The sequence below is a fragment of the Elgaria multicarinata genome, chromosome 6 (genome assembly GCF_023053635.1).
Source record: "Elgaria multicarinata webbii isolate HBS135686 ecotype San Diego chromosome 6, rElgMul1.1.pri, whole genome shotgun sequence".
NCBI lineage: Eukaryota > Metazoa > Chordata > Lepidosauria > Squamata > Anguidae > Elgaria > Elgaria multicarinata.
In genome coordinates, this window is record NC_086176.1 from 22,411,950 (window position 1) to 22,429,466 (window position 17,517).

At 44.3% G+C, this 17,517-nt stretch overlaps 1 protein-coding gene across 2 annotated transcripts in view; it reads right to left on the reverse strand.

The window, feature by feature from the left end:
* Nucleotides 1-17,517, reverse strand: part of PSD3 (pleckstrin and Sec7 domain containing 3) — a 189,691-nt gene that overhangs the window by 63,150 nt on the left and 109,024 nt on the right. The gene's annotated exons all lie outside the window — the stretch shown is intronic.

Sequence of the window (17,517 nt, forward strand, 5' to 3'; positions counted from 1 at the left end):
AGCAGGAAGAGCGGATTTTGCCCAGTCAGTGTTTCAAATGGCACAAGGAATAAGTCCATATAAGGCAAAGGTGATGTTTACCTAAAGGCTACGAAGTGTCGTGTCCCCCCCCCCCTCCTCCAGCCCACCCATCATTTCTAGCTTCTGGAGACCCGGAACACAGCAGACTGCATGTAACCATAGCAACCAAGCTCAGATGAGAACAATCTCTAGTATGCCTGGTACACAAGAGGGAGTGTCAGCTGGTAGCGCTGGCTGAAGTAGGTGAAGACAGAAAGTTGTACTGCAGATGGCTGGAAGCAAGGTCCCAAACGCCAGGAAGGCATATATATGGCCCAATGGTCTTCCATTTACCAAGTGCAGTTCCGGTTAAAACTAACTGGTAAACCTCTGCCTTTGTCTTTTCGTGGAGATGGTCAGAGTGCCTTGATACATTTTTTGTGAGTGTGCACTACTTTATTTATTAAAAGTATTTTTATTGAACGTATATAGGAAGTTGCCTCATACCAGGGTTAAACCACCGGTCCATCTAGGCCAGTGTTGCCGACACTGACTGGCAGCAGGATTCCAAGCAGGAATTTTGCCAACCCTACCTGGAGACGCTAGGGATCGAACCTGTGGCCTTCTGCATGCAAAGCAGGTACTCTACCATTGAACTACAGAGTATTTCAGGCTTCATTCCCCTCTCCTGGCTGTCTAGAAGATAAAACTCCAGGTGGGAATACCACTTGACATAGGCAGTTAACAACATATGCTGGGTGTTGTTTTTTAATTGACCCGGAATAGTTGTTTTAAATGCTTTTGATGGTTTTACATTTCTGTAACTTTGTTTTTAATGTTCACTGTTTTTAACTTTTGTAAACCGCCCAGAGAGCTTCGGCTATGGCGGAATGCGCTCTACATAGCGCTACCATTGTACCTATTTCAGAAACTTCAATTAGTTCAAAATATGGCAGCCAGGTTGGTCACCGGTACATCTAGGGGTAAGCATATTACCCCAACATTAAAATCACTCCATTGGCTGCCAATTAGTTTCCGGGCGAAGTACAAAGTGTTGGTCATTACCTTTAAAGCCCTAAATGGTTTGGGTCCAGGTTACCTGCGGGATTGCCTTCTCCCATACAGTCCGCCCCGCACACTCAGGTCCTCTGGGGTGAACTTACTTCAGTCAGCTAAAACTAGGCTGACATCAGTTTCCCAGAGGACCTTTTCTTCTGTCGTCCCCAGATTGTGGAATGGCCTGCCAGAGGAGATTCATAAAATTAACTCTGTGTGATTTTAAGGCAGCTTTAAAGACCAGCCCTTTCCGGCAGGCCTATCCAGACCTATGTTAAATCAAGAATTTTTAAGATGTATTGATTCCTGTTCTAATGTTGTTCCCCGTCTCGATCCAAAGGGAGAGGCGGGTAAGAAATAATTATTATTATTTAAATGTAATAAAATAAATAAATGTATATATGAGTAAATATAGCACAAAGGGGGCACATAATACAGATACCGTTCCTCTTTTCCAGCCCTCATACTCATAGGTACCTCCTCAGACAGAAAATGTTGCTGAATGTGATGGGATTTGCAGCTATTCAAGTTATATGTACCAATCAGATCCACTCTGATATAAGACATTCTAATAAATGTTATACTAGGGTGACCATATGAAAAGGAGGACAGGGCTCCTGTATCTTTAACAGTTGTATTGAAAAGAGAATTTCAGCAGGTGTCATTTGTATATATGGAGAACCTGGTGAAATTCCCTCTTCATCACACCAGTTAAAGCTGCAGGGGCCCTGCCCTCTTTTAAATCTGGTCATTCTAGTATAGCTCCTGCAGCTTTAACTGTTGTGATGAAGAGGGAATTTCACCAGGTTCTCCATATATACAAATGACACCTGCTGAAACTTCCTTTTCTATGCAACTGTTAAAGATACAGGAGCCCTGTCCTCCTTTTCATATGGTCACCCTAGTTATACAGAGAGAGAGAGAGAGATGCTTGCACACGCGTGCGCACGCACACACACACACAAATAAAAACTGGTCTAGGTTACTAACACAGCCTGCTACAGATGCCATTGCAAGGAAAGCTAAAGCAGGGTAAAGGAATAGAAGATACAAGAGAAGAGCCCATAGTAATGTAGAAGAAGTAGAGCCGGTTCAAGAAATTTTGGTGTGGAAACAGGAAGAGTAGCGGTACACATGCAGCAGTGTTTCTATAGTCATCTGTGAGGCAAATATGGGAAATATAAGCTTTGCCAGATTTTTTTTTAAAACATGCACACCATAGGTGTAACATTTTAGAGGTCTAACATACTTATATAAAAGACTTCTCAAGCATTAAGCTCATCAGGGATAATGGATTCCTCAGTGCAGTGCAGAATGCTTAAGAGCTGATGCAGTTAGTTATTTTTATTAGGACCACAGAGAGTTGATCAGGGACTTATTTTCCACAGGGGACCAACTGCACTGCCTTTAAGAAGGAAGTTTTCCTCAGTCACTGAGGCAAGAGAAACTGCAGCTAAGGGATCTTAAAAGGCACAAAAATAAACATCCTTTTGAAAGTGGTTAAGAGCTCTTAAAGGCACAGGTCACATCCTTTTGAAAGTGATCACTTTCTTAGAGAGACTAAACTGAAAGGTCAACAGAATGTTAAAGTGCAACTCCACCACCAAATCATGGAAGAATTGCTTTTGCCACAGTTCAAGAGGTTCCCTGTATCTCTGCCTGCTGTTTTGGAAAAAATAAGAAGTAGAAAGGAAATAACCCTCACACAAACATGCTTGTTTCCTCAGCCTGTATACTGTAAAAAGCCATTTTTCATAGAGCTCCGTCACACCTCCGTTTCCTTAGTGAGTTAAGCGCTGGGCAATTTCACGTCTGTGCATTGTTGTACTCTTTCAGCTCATGTATCTTTTCACCTGGAGCACTATTATACCGACGAAATCTCCCGCTACGCCCCTTGGGAAAGGTTTAAGGGGAGGAGGAGTAAAGGTTTGTTTTGCTCGTTTCAAAGGGTGGGCAGATGAACAATCATTTTAACTAATTTCTTTTGTAAAGGTGGTCAGGTCCCCCGCCTTTGCTCCAAGGTAACCAAAATGCTTACATCTGTATAAGTTTTAAAGATAAAGAGATCAAACTTGTCATAGTGATAACTCTTAAGGATAGCTCTTAGTGATAGCTCTTAATGCTTACCTTTAAGTAAACCCCATTTTAGTAAGTCTCTCTCTGTTCAATGGGGTTTACTCAAAGGTGAACATGCATCTGATTTTAGTATGTCTTGGATGCAAATGCAGTTGAAATCAATGGGATTTACTCTTGGGTAAGGGAACCAGCAGTTCTCTATTTTATGAACTTGAAGATGCACAGCTTCGCATGATCAAAATAAAGGAAAACTTATCCATCACACTGGTGGACTATCAGGAAAAGGGTTTAAGGGGGGGGAATGAAATTCCTAAAAAATCAAGGGATGAACCGATCTGATACAAACTTGGCAAGCTGAAAGCTCTACTTAAGAGCTATCACTGTGCCAATTTTGATCTCTTTAGCTTTAAAAATGAGGGAGCTGCAGGCAAGGAGGGTGCATTTTCCACATTTCTTTTAAGGTGAAAATGTACCCCTGGTCATGCCTACTCAGGAGTAAGAACATAGAGTTAAAAGGGACCTCTCTCCCTCCCCTTTCATGGTTGAGTGGAGAACTGCACCACCCTCCTCTTTTGTTAGTGAGACTGCCCTTAGACAGACACCCCCCCAACAAAGAACTGGATGGTCGGATAGAATGCAACGACACCAATACACGGAGGGAGCAGCACATTTATTTCGCATGGAGGAAAAATAATCCAGATTTTCCCAGCTCCAAAAAGAAATGAAACATGGAGGAGAAGAGGCAAAATGAGCGCAGGACATGGAAGATGTCATGTGAGTACCAGGCTGCACAACCGCATACCAAGTATGGTGAGTGTGTGATAAATTGCTGGTGTGATGGAGCTCATAATGCTCATGTACACAGAAGTTCTTGCCAACTATCAAACCAGGCCTGACTTCCAGGAAGAGGCCTGGCCACACTTGAATGAAAGTGGCACATCCTCAGAGAGTAATTTGCAGAGTCAGCATAGAGAACAGCAGAGTAGTGGGGTGGGGAGGACCCAGAGGGTCTCCTAGTGCTCTCAGCAGCCTGTTCTTCTGCCTCAATTCCAGAGGTTAAGAGGTTGGAGGTTAGCCAGCAGGACAGTCCCTTTTCTCAATGGCAAGCACTAGGGCCTCCTATACATGGAATGCCATGGGGCGGGGGGGGGAGTGTATTCCTCTTCTTTTCAAAGTTCTCAGCGAGCATTAAGGACTAGGAAGTTCAGGGCAAAATGGGCCAATTGGGAGGAGGCCATTCATCTTAGATAAAGCTGAATGTTCTTCCAGGTTCCCTTCACCTGCCTCTCTCCCACTGAAATCTCAATTTCCTGCATCACATTCCAGTTTCTTCCCTCATGCCGCACCCCAAGATGCATCTCCTTTCCTCCCTAAACACCCAACTCCCAGACATATAAACACACTTTTCCATCTCCACTCCCCAATGGAGCCAACCAACCCAATCCCTCGCCATTCCTCCCCTATATCCTACATATTCCATCTTGCCCCCACCAAAATCTTCTGCATTCTGCCCCACTTCCCCTCCTTCCCACTTTATTTAGATCAGTCCCCATCCTCATGCTCTTCATCTGCCTTCCAAGATACTTGCTTAGCCCTCAGCACTGAACTTGGAAAATAAGAGTTGCTGGGAATCTTACATTTTAGACTGATCGTTCTGCCTCCTTCAAACAAACAGATGCTTATTATGGTGACTAAATGGGGCAGGGGGGAGAAATAAATTCTGGATATACCCAGAGATACATTTTGCTATATTGACTTTCCAGAATAGAACGATGCTAAAAGCCCACACAATATTGTTTGTTTGTTTTATTTATATCCTGCCTTTCCTTGAAGGAGCCCAAAACACATACATGATCCTCCTCCTTCTCCTCTCCATTTTATCCTCACAACAACCTTGTGAGGTAGGTTATGCCGAGAGTCAGTGGGCATGTCTAGACAAGTCCTTATCCCGGGGATCGCCCCAGGATCATCCCTGTGTGTCCGCATGACGCACAGGGGATCCCGGGAGCAGGGAGGGATGATCCTTCCATTTCTCCGGGATAACCGGGACGGCTTTAATCCTGACTTTTCCCGCGGTATTGGGACATGTGGGCGGCTGTCCTGGTTTCGTCCCAGCTCCTTGCAAGTAAATGTGAGGAGCTGGGAACCATGCACAGAGCACGGAGCTCTTCAGGTGCTCCGTGCCCATTGGGGGTGGGGAGGAGAGCGGGGTCAGGTGTTGGCTTTTTTTTAAAAAAACTTACATTTGCGCTGGAGCACCAGTGCACTCGAGGCCTTTCTCTTAAAAAAAAAATATGGCGGGCGTGACGTCCTCCTTCCTCTCAGGATGTCACGCACCATGTGTGGACTGAGGGGGAGGATCTCGCGATCAGCATATCGTGAGATCCTCCCCCTCCCTTCCCCTGGTGTAGACATGCCCAGTGACTGGTCCAAAGTCACCCAGTTAGCTTCACGGCCAAGTGGGGACTAGGACCCAGATCTCCCCCATCCCAGTCCAATACTCTAACCACAACATGACACTGGAAGCTGCCAGGCATTCATGGCTGGCTGAGCTCAGTATCACTGTAATATCGCTGGGCACCGTAACAGGTTTTTGCTGGACCAGAATAAAAAAAGAAAGCTTCCCATCACCTCAAATCCTCATGGCAAATGAGAACTCCCAATGTATACTCTCTTTCCGATTTCTCTGTGAAACCTCAAACCATCAGGGCCCCACTGTGACAGGTGCTAATAAAGAGGTGCTATAATCTACTCAAGGTGTCACCTGCAGAGAAAGGAAAAACAGCAGGTGTTATCTTTTCCTGCTCCTTACGTGGACAGCTCTGGGATGGTTATTTTCCACTTTCAGTAATGGAAATAAACTATGTCAAGACAGGTGAAGTTAATTATCAGCAGTGCTATTCCACCTAGATTTAGACGTAGAGCTTCTTATTACACTGGTGGTCTAATCACAATGATCAAATCTCCGGTTGTCACACAGAGGAGGGCCAGGATCTCTTCTCAGTCATCCCAAAGTGCAGGACATGGGATAATGGACTCAAGTTACAGGAAGCCAGATTCTGGCTGGACATCAGGAAAAACTTCCTGAGTGTTAGAGCAGTATGACAATGGAACCAGTTACCTAGGGAGGTTGTGGGTTCTCCCACACTAGAGGCATTCAAGAGGCAGCTGGACAACCATCTGTCAGGTATGCTTTAGGGTGGATTCCTACATTGAGCAGGGGGTTGGACTCGATGGCTTTATAGGCCCCTTCCAACTCTACTATTCTATGATTCTATGACTATAAATAGCTGCTAGTGGTGGTAGCTAAATTTGGAATCTCTATATTCAGAATCAGTATTTGATGACTGGACACGGGACAAACAACAAAGAGAACTATCTCTGTCATAACTTGGGTGTGGACTTCCTAGGGATATCTGGTTACCTACCGTTGAAGGAATAGCTTACAGATCTAGAAAGGATGGACTTTTTGTCGGATTCAACAAGCATCCTCCTGGAAACAGTGAAGAGTAATGTCCTAATCTTATGTACTCACAGCTGTTTGAGAGAGCTATTTTCCAATGCTGCAATCCTATGCTAAATTGGGAATGACTGAAGCCATAGTGGTGGTGGGAGAGGCAGGTGGAGAAAACCAAGCAACCGGCCCTGTCCACAATCTTGAGTCATACAGATACTCCTGAGCAGTGAAGAGTTAACATGATAGGGAAGTAATCCCATACTGCTGTAGGTCTATGTGAATGGGGCCCTGTAATTCCTGTGGCTATCCAAGCAAAAAGTCATTACAGCCCAGAAACATCACTCAAAAGCGAAGATAATCCCTCAGATGTACTTGTAAAAGTTCACAAATGTCAAAATAGTTATTCACCTCAAAACAAAAGAGAATGTGTGCTTTTCTTCAGTAGACCCACAAAACAGTGCAGTGTAGTAGTTAGAGACTGGACTAGGGAGAGATGGGTTTAAGTCTCTGCTTGGTTAGGAAGTTCACTGGCCAGTTGCACCCACTCCACCAACCTACCTTACACGGTTGTTATAAGGAAGGAGAAAAGTAAAATAATCTGGCCATGTCCTCTCTTGCCTGGGCTTTAGAGGTTACATCAGAAGGGTAAAATGGCACTATATAAATAATAATAATAATAATAATAATAATAATAATAATAATAATAATAGCGCAAAATGAGTGTGCAATGTATAGCAAGGGATTTCACTGGCCAGGGGACTGCAGAATGGACTCTCCCCAACTTTTAGTGAAATCATCCCCCCCCCCTGTAGTCTTCTGAAATGGTTGCTGAGGAAACCATCACAAAAGGTAAGGAGGTCAAAGCCACCTCTTTAATTTAAGCAGTGGAGCATGACAACCTGTGCAGACAGACACCAAAGCACGACCACATAACCTTGCTTCTGTGGGCAGGCAGAACTGTAATGAAAAAGATGTGCCGTTCAGAACATAGCATTCTGAACCCACAGGGGCCAAACGGATGCCCATGGGAAGCCAACAAGCAAGACACAAGCACAGCAGCACCCTCCCGGTCTTCTCCCCAGCAATTGGCATTCAGAACCACCCTGCCTCTGATCCTGGAGGTAATATAGACCCATCACAACTACTGGCATTGATAGCCTTATCCACCATGAATCTGTCTAATCCCCTTTTAAAGCCATTCAAGTTGGTGGCTATCAGTATGTCGTGTTGTAGTGGATTCCATAGATTGCGTGCTGTATGAAGAAGTAAGTCCATTTATCTGTCCTGAATCTCCCACTACTCAGCTTCATTGGATGACCACAGGTTCTAGTATTATGAGAGAGGGAGAAGATACTCCTGAGCTTCATCTGTCTAGCTGGCCCTGCATGGGAAGCAGGTAGCATTTCAGAGAAAGCTACCTTGGAGGTTCTGACTTCAAACCTTCTACCTAGCAACCTACATTTGGCCTTTAAGACCTCACAACTACATTTCCCCATGTCATTGCTGCCAACATGTGTCACTACCACTATTTAGTACTATTTATCACACTATCAAGATGATGCATCCGATCTGAAACCTTCACATTAGAGAGATGCAATTATCCATCCAGTCTACATGCCTATGTATGTCTGTAATAATTGAATCAGCCACTACTGTGAGCCCCTCAGGCAAATCCTCAGCTCAAGATGATATCTGTTAATCCTCCAAATAATGGGTCCCCTCAAAGGGATCTTTGATTTTCTTCTTTCTTGTGACACCCGGCTTTCCCAAGCCCCTCATTCTCCATGACTGCAGAAGAGCTGCCATTCTGGGAATGGGGCACCGCTATCATGTCCCTGAAGGTCTCATCCACCAACTTCACTGCCTCTCCGCTTCTTCAGGTCAGCAATCTTGGTTTCAAAGGAACTATCTCATTCCCTGAGGACCAGGAGCTCCTTGCGCCAAGCACACACTCAGCCAGGAATTAGTTGTACATGTGATTCTCAGTGCATAGCTTCACGGAAAATACAGGATTTTTCAAGGCCTCCTGAGGGACGTGCCAGAGTCAAGCAATGTTGCCATAATAGCTTTTCAGGCACTCTCGCCACTCATATTTGCACATTATCAAGAGGGCGCACAAAGCTGAAAATGCTCACCATGACAGCAGGGTCAAGAGCAGCCATCCCCGAACTGGTGCCCGCCAGATTTTTTGGGCTACAACTCCCAGCATTCCTGGCCATTGGCGATACTGGCTAAGGCTGACATCTGGAAGGCACCAGGTTGAGGAAGACTGATGCAGACTATATAATGTCCAAACCACATAGTGATTTATGATTGTGAATCTCTCCTCCTCAGATTGCCCTGTCTCGGGATACAGGCTCACCTGAGGTCACTTGGGCTATCCTAGTCTCATTGGTTCCAGACTCCTAGCAGCCCCCCCTGTAAAAGGATGCCGGAAGAGACTGATCAGCAGCCTCTTAGAGCTGCTTGACTGCATTTTCTGCGTATTCTTGCCTGGCTTTCCCTTGACTCTCTGTGAACCTGTACCTCTTCCATATTCCTGCTGGCCTGTGTGCTTGTTCCCTGCCTAATTGCCATTGCCCTTACCCTCCCTCCCCACACCAATTATGCCACCTACATCTTTGTTTGCATCCTGACAATAGGTCAGGTTCCGTATCTTGAACTGTGCACCAAAAGCAATGAGGGGTGCAATACAGACTCTGTACCACTCATTTAACAGGCTCTCTCGGCAATCAGTGCTATTAGAAATCTGGCTGCCACAGTCTGCCTTAGCTGTAACATCATGCATTCAGCAGTGCCCCCTGCAACTCACAACAATTGCTCTGGGTGGGAGCGTTTGAATGGATTAGAATTGGGCTTACTATGGTCAAGACAGAATGCCTACGTTGAAAAATTCAGAAATATACTTGATAACCATGTTTAAAGGGCCAGCAATATGCTGCTAAAACTCATTCCATGGAAGAAGTTTCTAGTGTAAACTAAAGAGCTTCCATTACGTCAAGCAACAAACCCCAACAAATACACAGGGGATGTCCAAAAATAATGCACTAACCCATTTGCCCTCTGCTTGAAATAACCTAGTTTTTGCAAGTGGATTCATAAGGCCATTACCCTGTTTAGATTAAAACCACTAGTAATTATTTCCTCTTATCGAGAAGTTAAAAATCCAGAACAATGTGGAACAACAGGGGGTTGCTATAAAATATGTGTTAAGAGCAAATCACAGCCCTGGTGGATCACACACCAAGGTCTATCTTGTCTAGCTCTGGCATTCTGGCATGAAATTAACAACTGGTTCTCCTTTGTCTGTCTTGAGCTTCTGGTAGTCCAATGTTTCTAGCTGTTTTGGTTAATAGGTATTGATAGATCTATCCTCCATGACTGTGTCTAATTCTCTTTAAAAGACATCCAGGTTAGTGTCATCAAAACATCTTGTAGCATTTCCTTTCATTTCTCCTGAACTCACTCTCAGTGCATTTTGGGGGGCGTGATCCCACGTTTTGGTATGAAAACACTATCTGTCGTCACACCGTGATAAACCACTATAATGTCCTTCCCTTGGTCACTTGTTTTCTAAACTCTTGACCCCAAACACATTAGCCTTTTGTTATAGGAAAGGTGCTCCAAACCCTTGGTAACTTTAGCTGCCCTTTCCTTTGCCACTGCCACAGCACTATGACAATCTTCCTGCGATATGGTAGGGTTGCCATATTCTGAATCCACAAAACTGGGACAATTTTTTTTGGGGGGGGGGGGCTAGGATTTTTTTTATAAAAACAGAACAATATATAAAGGTCTAGGGAAAGCCCAATTTTTCAATTAAAAAATCAACAACTGTAAAACCACACATCTGAAATTCACTGCAACTTACTTCCAAGTAACAGATTTGAGGCTTGCAACCCAAATCCATGGAGGTGGATTTTTGAAGGGCAATTTTGGGGGGGGGGTGACTTTTCTTTCCTTTCTCCCCTCTCCTCTCCTTCACCCCCTCATCCCCCACTCACTCACTCACTCCTGTCCCCCACAAAACTCTCTTTCTTCCCCCACAAATAACCCAGCAGCTCCGCCCTGTGCTTACCCTAAAGGTCTGACCACAACCAGCCAAGCTCACCAAACTCCTTTGCATTGCACGGGACTCAGGTAGCCTGAGGAGAGCACGTGCGCCTTTCCTCACTGTTGTTATTTTTCTACGCAGCCGCAGGCGCGATAAGGTGAGTCACGGTGAGTGACTCAGATGAGCTTGTGGAGGAGCGATGATGCTCTGGAAAAGGCGCCAGATTGATGCGTCTTTTTCTCTGCTGCTGTTGCTCCACTGAGCAGACTCAAGGCACCATTTTGGAGGTCAGAATTTCTCCGGCCAGCTGGACCAGGAATCCGGGATTCTTGCCCAGCCAGTCGGGACATTTCAGAATCTCCTGGAAATCGGGACATTCCTGGTTTTCCGGGACGTATGGCAACCCTACGATAAGGTGACCAGAATTGCACACAGTATTCCAAATATGCCACACAATAAATTAACAAAATGTGATTACGATACTTGCCCTTTTATTTTCAATCCTTTTTGTAAGAGGAATAATGGCCTATCTTTTGACCAGCAGCCTATTAACCTGAACCTGTACAAATCCTTGCACGCATCATGACACAGGATTGTCCGTAAAGGGCATGAAAACGTAAAGAACTTGTTTAAAAAGTAACAGCACATGCCTACAGATGGGGCTGTTGTTGGGAAGAGCAGTCTTAAATGAGAGCCAGTGTGGTATAGTGGCTAAGGTGTTGGACTGGGAGCTGGGAGATCTGGGTTCTAGTCCCCACTCAGCCATGGAAACCCACTGGGTAACTTTGGGCCAGTCGCAGACTCTCAGCTCAACCTACTTCACAGGGTTGTTGTTGGGAGGATAACATGGAGAGGAGGATTATGTACGTCACCTTGGGTTCCTTGGAGAAAAAAGGCGGGATATAAATGTAATAAATAAATAAATGAGAGAAGACAGCATTATCACAGTGGTAGTCAGTTGCTGAGGATGTGCACAATTTGCAAGAGTGTGTTATGAGAATAACAGTGCCAGTAGTAAGTCTTTTATGTGTATCTGAAAGGATGTGAAAGAATGTGAATAGAAGTAAGGCACAGATATGGCTTTACCCACAACAACAAAAAGTGCACCTGTGAATTCCATTTTTAAAATACTAAAATAAAAAAGTCATTTAAATTTCACAAAAGTCATCAAAGGCAGCCACAGAACAGATATTTAGGGCAGTGGGACCTTTAAACGTCTTCCTAAACTTAACCAATACAGTCACAGCTAAACACATAGGACAACTACAGAAAAGGCCCTGCTTTCTCCCCAAATTGCCTTTGCCTCTTTTAAGAGAGGGAACGACCATCCTAGATCTTATAAAACAGGCACGTTGTTTGGCGAAGGGCGCGCTCTGAGATATGCAGGTCCTAAGCCACGTAGGTCTACATGTAGAGAAGTGTCTGTGTGTAAACAAAACTCCTAACCTCTGAACTTTCCCATGTTTTGGATGTCTCCCAGGCCATTTGTATAAATTAGGCTGAACTGGATATCTAAATTAGCTCAGATGAATGGAACTCTATACCCAGAGATGTTAAACTGTGACACTGGTGTAAAGACCTGCCCTTCCATTGTGGAGAGAAATCTTAGATGGCCTTTGTGATACAGAGTTGGAGAAACTCTACCTACCATGCTTTCAGAAGGGCTCTGCTTTCTACAAAAACAAAGGGACCGTGATCCATCATTTTAAGCTTGACTCAAAACAAAAATAAACATTACTTGTCTTTAAAACCATTCGAATACACTCCAGAGAGCAAGTGAAATGTTTGCACGGAGTCCTAATTACAACACAGGAAATAATAGATGAGTTTATGTACTTTCCAAAGGAAGACTACATTTCCCCCCCCCCCCTTTGCTTTACATTTACATTTAGTGAATGAACAACTCCGGGGAATAGGCATGGCAGAATGGGTGAGAGATGGATGGGTAGAAGGAAGATCAGAGGGGACCTGGAGTGGGAGCATTCCAAATGGATTGCACTCCAAATCGTTGGGAAGCAGGATATCCCGGCTATATACGTATGAAGCTAAGTTTTCCTATTGCGTTCTTTTGTATACAAAGGCCTTCATCACACCTACCCATTTCCCTCGAATTATCCCATGGTATATGAAAGCTGTTGTTGTTGTTGTTGTTGTTACCCTGGGAGGGAGAGGGGGAGGGAGAGGAAGGAAACTTCACGCTGGCTAGACGATCTCTTTACCGGGGGGGGGGGGGGGAATGACAAGAGAGAGACACTCCCTCAGGGCCCCTCTGCTTTTTCTGTGTGCATTTTTACTCAAGAGTAAGCACACACACACACACACACACACCACATTAGCAAACACAATTTGAAAAGAGCTTACTATTTCTGTGACTGGCTAGGGATAGGATCGAGCTGTTAGCATCTTTACTCAAAAGTAAGCGACTTCCTGAGTGCCAGAACGCTTACCCATATGTACCTGCCCGGACCTTAAGATCATCTACAGGGGTCCTTCTCCGTGAGCCCCTGCCAAAGGAAGTGAGGCAGGTGGCTACTAAGAGGAGGGCCTTCTCCGCTGTGGCACCCCGGCTGTGGAATGAGCTCCCCAGAGAGGTCCGCCTGGCACCTACACTGTACTCCTTTCGTCGCCAGCTGAAGATCTTTTTATTCTCTCAGTATTTTAACACTTAATTTTAACTTAAATTTAAATTTTACTGTTCTAACGCTGTATTTTAATCTTACATCAGTTTTTGCTGTGTGGGTTTATTCTGGTTGTGCTTTTTATACTGTATTTTGTATTTGTGTTTTTAACCTGTTGGTTGTTTTATTATGGTTTTAATTTTTGTGAACCGCCCAGAGAGCTTCAGCTATTGGGCGGTATAAAAATGCAATAAATAAATAAATAAATATTTTCCGTATGGAGGGCTCTGCGTGGCACTCACCTGGGAGCTGCAGAGGGAGGCGGCTGGGCGACTCTGCTCTTGTCATCCTCCTGCACCCCCAGTGGCCGCTCAAAGAACAACAAAAGATTCGCTCTTAAAGGGGTACTAAAATACGACGCTTCTTTTGATTAAGAAGCACAATTAAAGCAGGATGCATGGGAGTTCTTCACAGTCAAAGCAGATTATAAGCTGGAAAACTTCGGAATCCTTTGCACGCAATTCGCAGTGATTGCACAGTATAACACTGATGTGATGAAGCTAAAAGTCAGACTATTGACCCATCTAGCTCAGTATTATCTGTACTGACTGGCAGCGGCTCTCCATATTTTCAAACCCTGTGACCTTTTCCATATGCGTTCTAATCATTCAGCTACAGCCCTTCCCTAAACGGAAGCACTGAGCATCTTAGCATGGCTATCAAACCATGGCCCTATGTCCTCCATCTTAAATAGTGCCAAAGTGTTATGACAACAATATCTGAAGTATTTTACAAGTTTGAAATTGAACGTTTATGTGAAATCTAGATGTCTCCTAGTACTCCTGAGTACCGGCTACATACACCCAGGAGTTTGTGATACCCGATAGCAAGTTCTTTATCTTCCCAAGAAAGCAACTAACCAAAGACCAAAATGATTTCCTGTAACAGGATAAGAGCATGTTTCATGCATGATGTGGAAATGACTGATATTGTTACAGCTTTCTGATATTATCTCCTTGGGCTTTCCTTAGTCACACAGACATATCTCCTAAAACAACAATAAACTGGCCCACTTTTCTGTTTTGTTTCAGTAAACATATAGTCCGACTATTTACACATTGCTAAGAGCACAGTTCTGACCCAGATGCCAGTCTCATGGAAGTCAATGGGAGTTAGTCCCAAGTATGCACAGCACTGCAACCTTAAATGAGTGATGGTGCTGAGGGAGGATTGCTGAGTGAGGATGAGATGGGGATGAAATTGGAAACAAATCTCCTTGCACCAATGGGACACAAATTTACATTACTGAAGCCACTGTGGCAGAGGAAGCTTGGGAAGCAATGGGTCAATGCAGTATAAACAAGGGTGGGGTGTGTGTAGGGGCATGGTAGCAGAAGAACAGAGAGGTAGACAGCCGAATTGGAATCCAATAGTCCCTCAAGGGTTGGTCCCGTCTTCTGCACTAGTCCAAAGTTACACTTACAAAATATGGGTCATAAGTAGATGCATATTGCACAAGTTCACAGAGAGACCCAGCTATCTATATAACCAGAGGATAGGCTTCCAGCCAGTCAAGAACATAGTATAACAGCACCAGAAGTACCGCACTCAGCAATGGGAAATGGACACACAATGTGGAATTTCATCCCCCTGCCTCCGTATCTATAGAAACAGGAGAGCCAAGAAATGAAGCATCAAAAGTGTGAGGAAGCCCAGATCCCAGTTTATCTGGGACTCTCTTTGCACCAAAGTACGGAGGCTGGATGAGGGGGAAGAGGCTGCTGTACATCCAAGGCCATGTGACTTCAAACAATATAATTTGATTATGTATGCTTGTTTTGCATCTCTCGCCATCAGCTACCTAATAAGCATTGTTGGAGTAAAGCTTGAATTTATAGTTGGTCTACACCAAACATCCCCGACCTGGTGCTCTCCAGATGTGTTGAACTGCAACTCCCATAATTCCCAGCCAACAATTCCCAACCATTTGTCTGAGAACTTGGAGAACAATTGCCAGTTAGCAGAAATAATACTGGACCAGACAGACCAGAGGTCTGAGTGAGTATAAGTGAGCTTCAAATTTTCATATATATCCAAATTAAGGAGGGGTGTGACGCTGAGAGAAAGTAGCTCGTCAAAGGCCACTAACTGAATGCCAAAGTGGCTAAAATGAGATTTGAACCAGGGATCTCCTGCCTCACAGCTCAGTTACAAGTGACCACCACCACCCCACCAATATCCCCACCAATCTAACCCCTCAAATAGCAGGTGGCTGAAGCCAGGCCTGCTCAGAAGATCTTGGACCATTCATATCAAAGAAGGCATTCCTTTCAATATGTTTGAAGAGAAAGGCAGAGCAAATCCAATTCCATTAGCTGCACTATCAAGCTTTTCGTGCCACAATTCCTCTGGGCCACTTCCTGCATCACTCTTACTATTCTATTGGTGGGATGATCACCAGAATACATTATCTTGCATATGGGCAAATCCCAAGAAAATGACAGCTCAGTAACAGATAGGTGGGATGGTTACATTCATTCCAGAGAAATGACGTAGTAAACCTGGCTATTTGTCCATTGGTAAGACTGCCACCTCCCAAGGTGACACAAGTTTCTTTAGTACTTCTGGTACAAGGAGATATTCTACAGAAGACGATCCTCATGTGGATCTAGGCACTGCCTTTCTCTCCCGCCTCTGGCAAAAACAGAACTCAACAGCTGACTGTTGATGCCAAGCAAGAGAGGAAACCCACTACACTACCATAGGAGAGAAGGGCCTTAGCTAGACAGGGCTTTATCACTGGGTGAACCCCAGGATCATCCCTGTGCGTCCACATGACACACAGGGGATCCCAGGATCAGGGAGGGAGCATCTCTCCCTTGCCCCGGGATAGAGCCCTCCACTTTGGCCCCGCTTTTTCCACGGTCTCAGAGCCCGAGACCGTGGAACGTGTGGCCCATTGCCGTGGTTTGAACCAGCTCCACACGATTCCTTGCATGGGGCGCAGTGTTCCTCAGGAGCACTGTGCCCATCGGGGGTAGGGTGGGGGGAGTGGGGAAAATAAGTTTAAAAAAAAACAAAAAAAAACCCCTACCTTTAGCGCCCAAGCGTTCGTGTGTTCCATCTTATTTAAAAATAATTTCAAAATGGCGGGTGCGACGCCACTCTTCCTAAAGTCATCACGCCTCACGTGTAAACGGAGGAGGGATCTCACGTTAATCGCAACGCGAGATCTTCCCTCCTCCGTCGCGGACTATCAGGTAGGTCTAGCTAAGGCCAAGGTCTCTCTGTCCCAGTAGGTCTCGCTGTCTCTCAGATGTACGAAAGAAGCAGGCACAACCTCCGTATCAGAAAACAGTAATCCTAATCATGCTAGTCTTTGATTTAATGTGTCATTTCAAATATAGCCCAATGACCTCCCATGCTGTACCAATTTGGGCTAATAGTGCTGCGACAAATATCTACCAGCTAAAATCAAAACGATGCTGTTCAGTAGAACGCAAAACAGGAACATCCAAATAACAATAAATCATTTCAGCCAGGGAAAGAAATGTTTTAATAGAATATCGTATACCATTTAAAAACACAAATCTGCACATTAATAACCCCCCAAAAAAACAATTAGTGGTGTGTGTGTGTGTGTGTGTGTGTGTGTGTGTGTAGGGTGGGTGTTTTGAGCTTTTTAAAGGATCTGATACAAATCCTCCTCTAGCCTAGTTGCAGTACAGAACTTAAAATGTCTAGCAGATCAGTGGGCAGATCATCAAAGGATGTGTTTGGAAATTTGTTTTCTTCCCACACAGAGGTGGGAGTAATATGTCACCAGAACCAGGATGTATGTGACATCATATTAGATACTTCCAAATTCCAAAGAAAGGTTTGATATCTTCTGAAATACAGTTTCTGAATAAGCCCATATACATTTCTCTTTTAAAAAATAAAACAACTCCTAACACAACTATTTAATAGGGAGCTCAGAATTTTTTTGCTCCCCTAAAACTACTGCTGTATTTAATATAATAAAAGTTTATTTTACTTGACAGGCTTTATTGTAACTGGCAAGTTATTAAAGAAAAATGTTTTAAAACCCTGTATTTCTTCAATTCAAATCAACCTTAGTGTACTGGATGCTTGCTTACTTTTTACTCACTCCATAAAGTACCAAGCAGCCCAAAAATACACTGCAGATACGTTATTGTCATTGTTGTTGCTGCTGCTGCTGTTGAAATGGTTTACAATCTAAAATAAATATAACC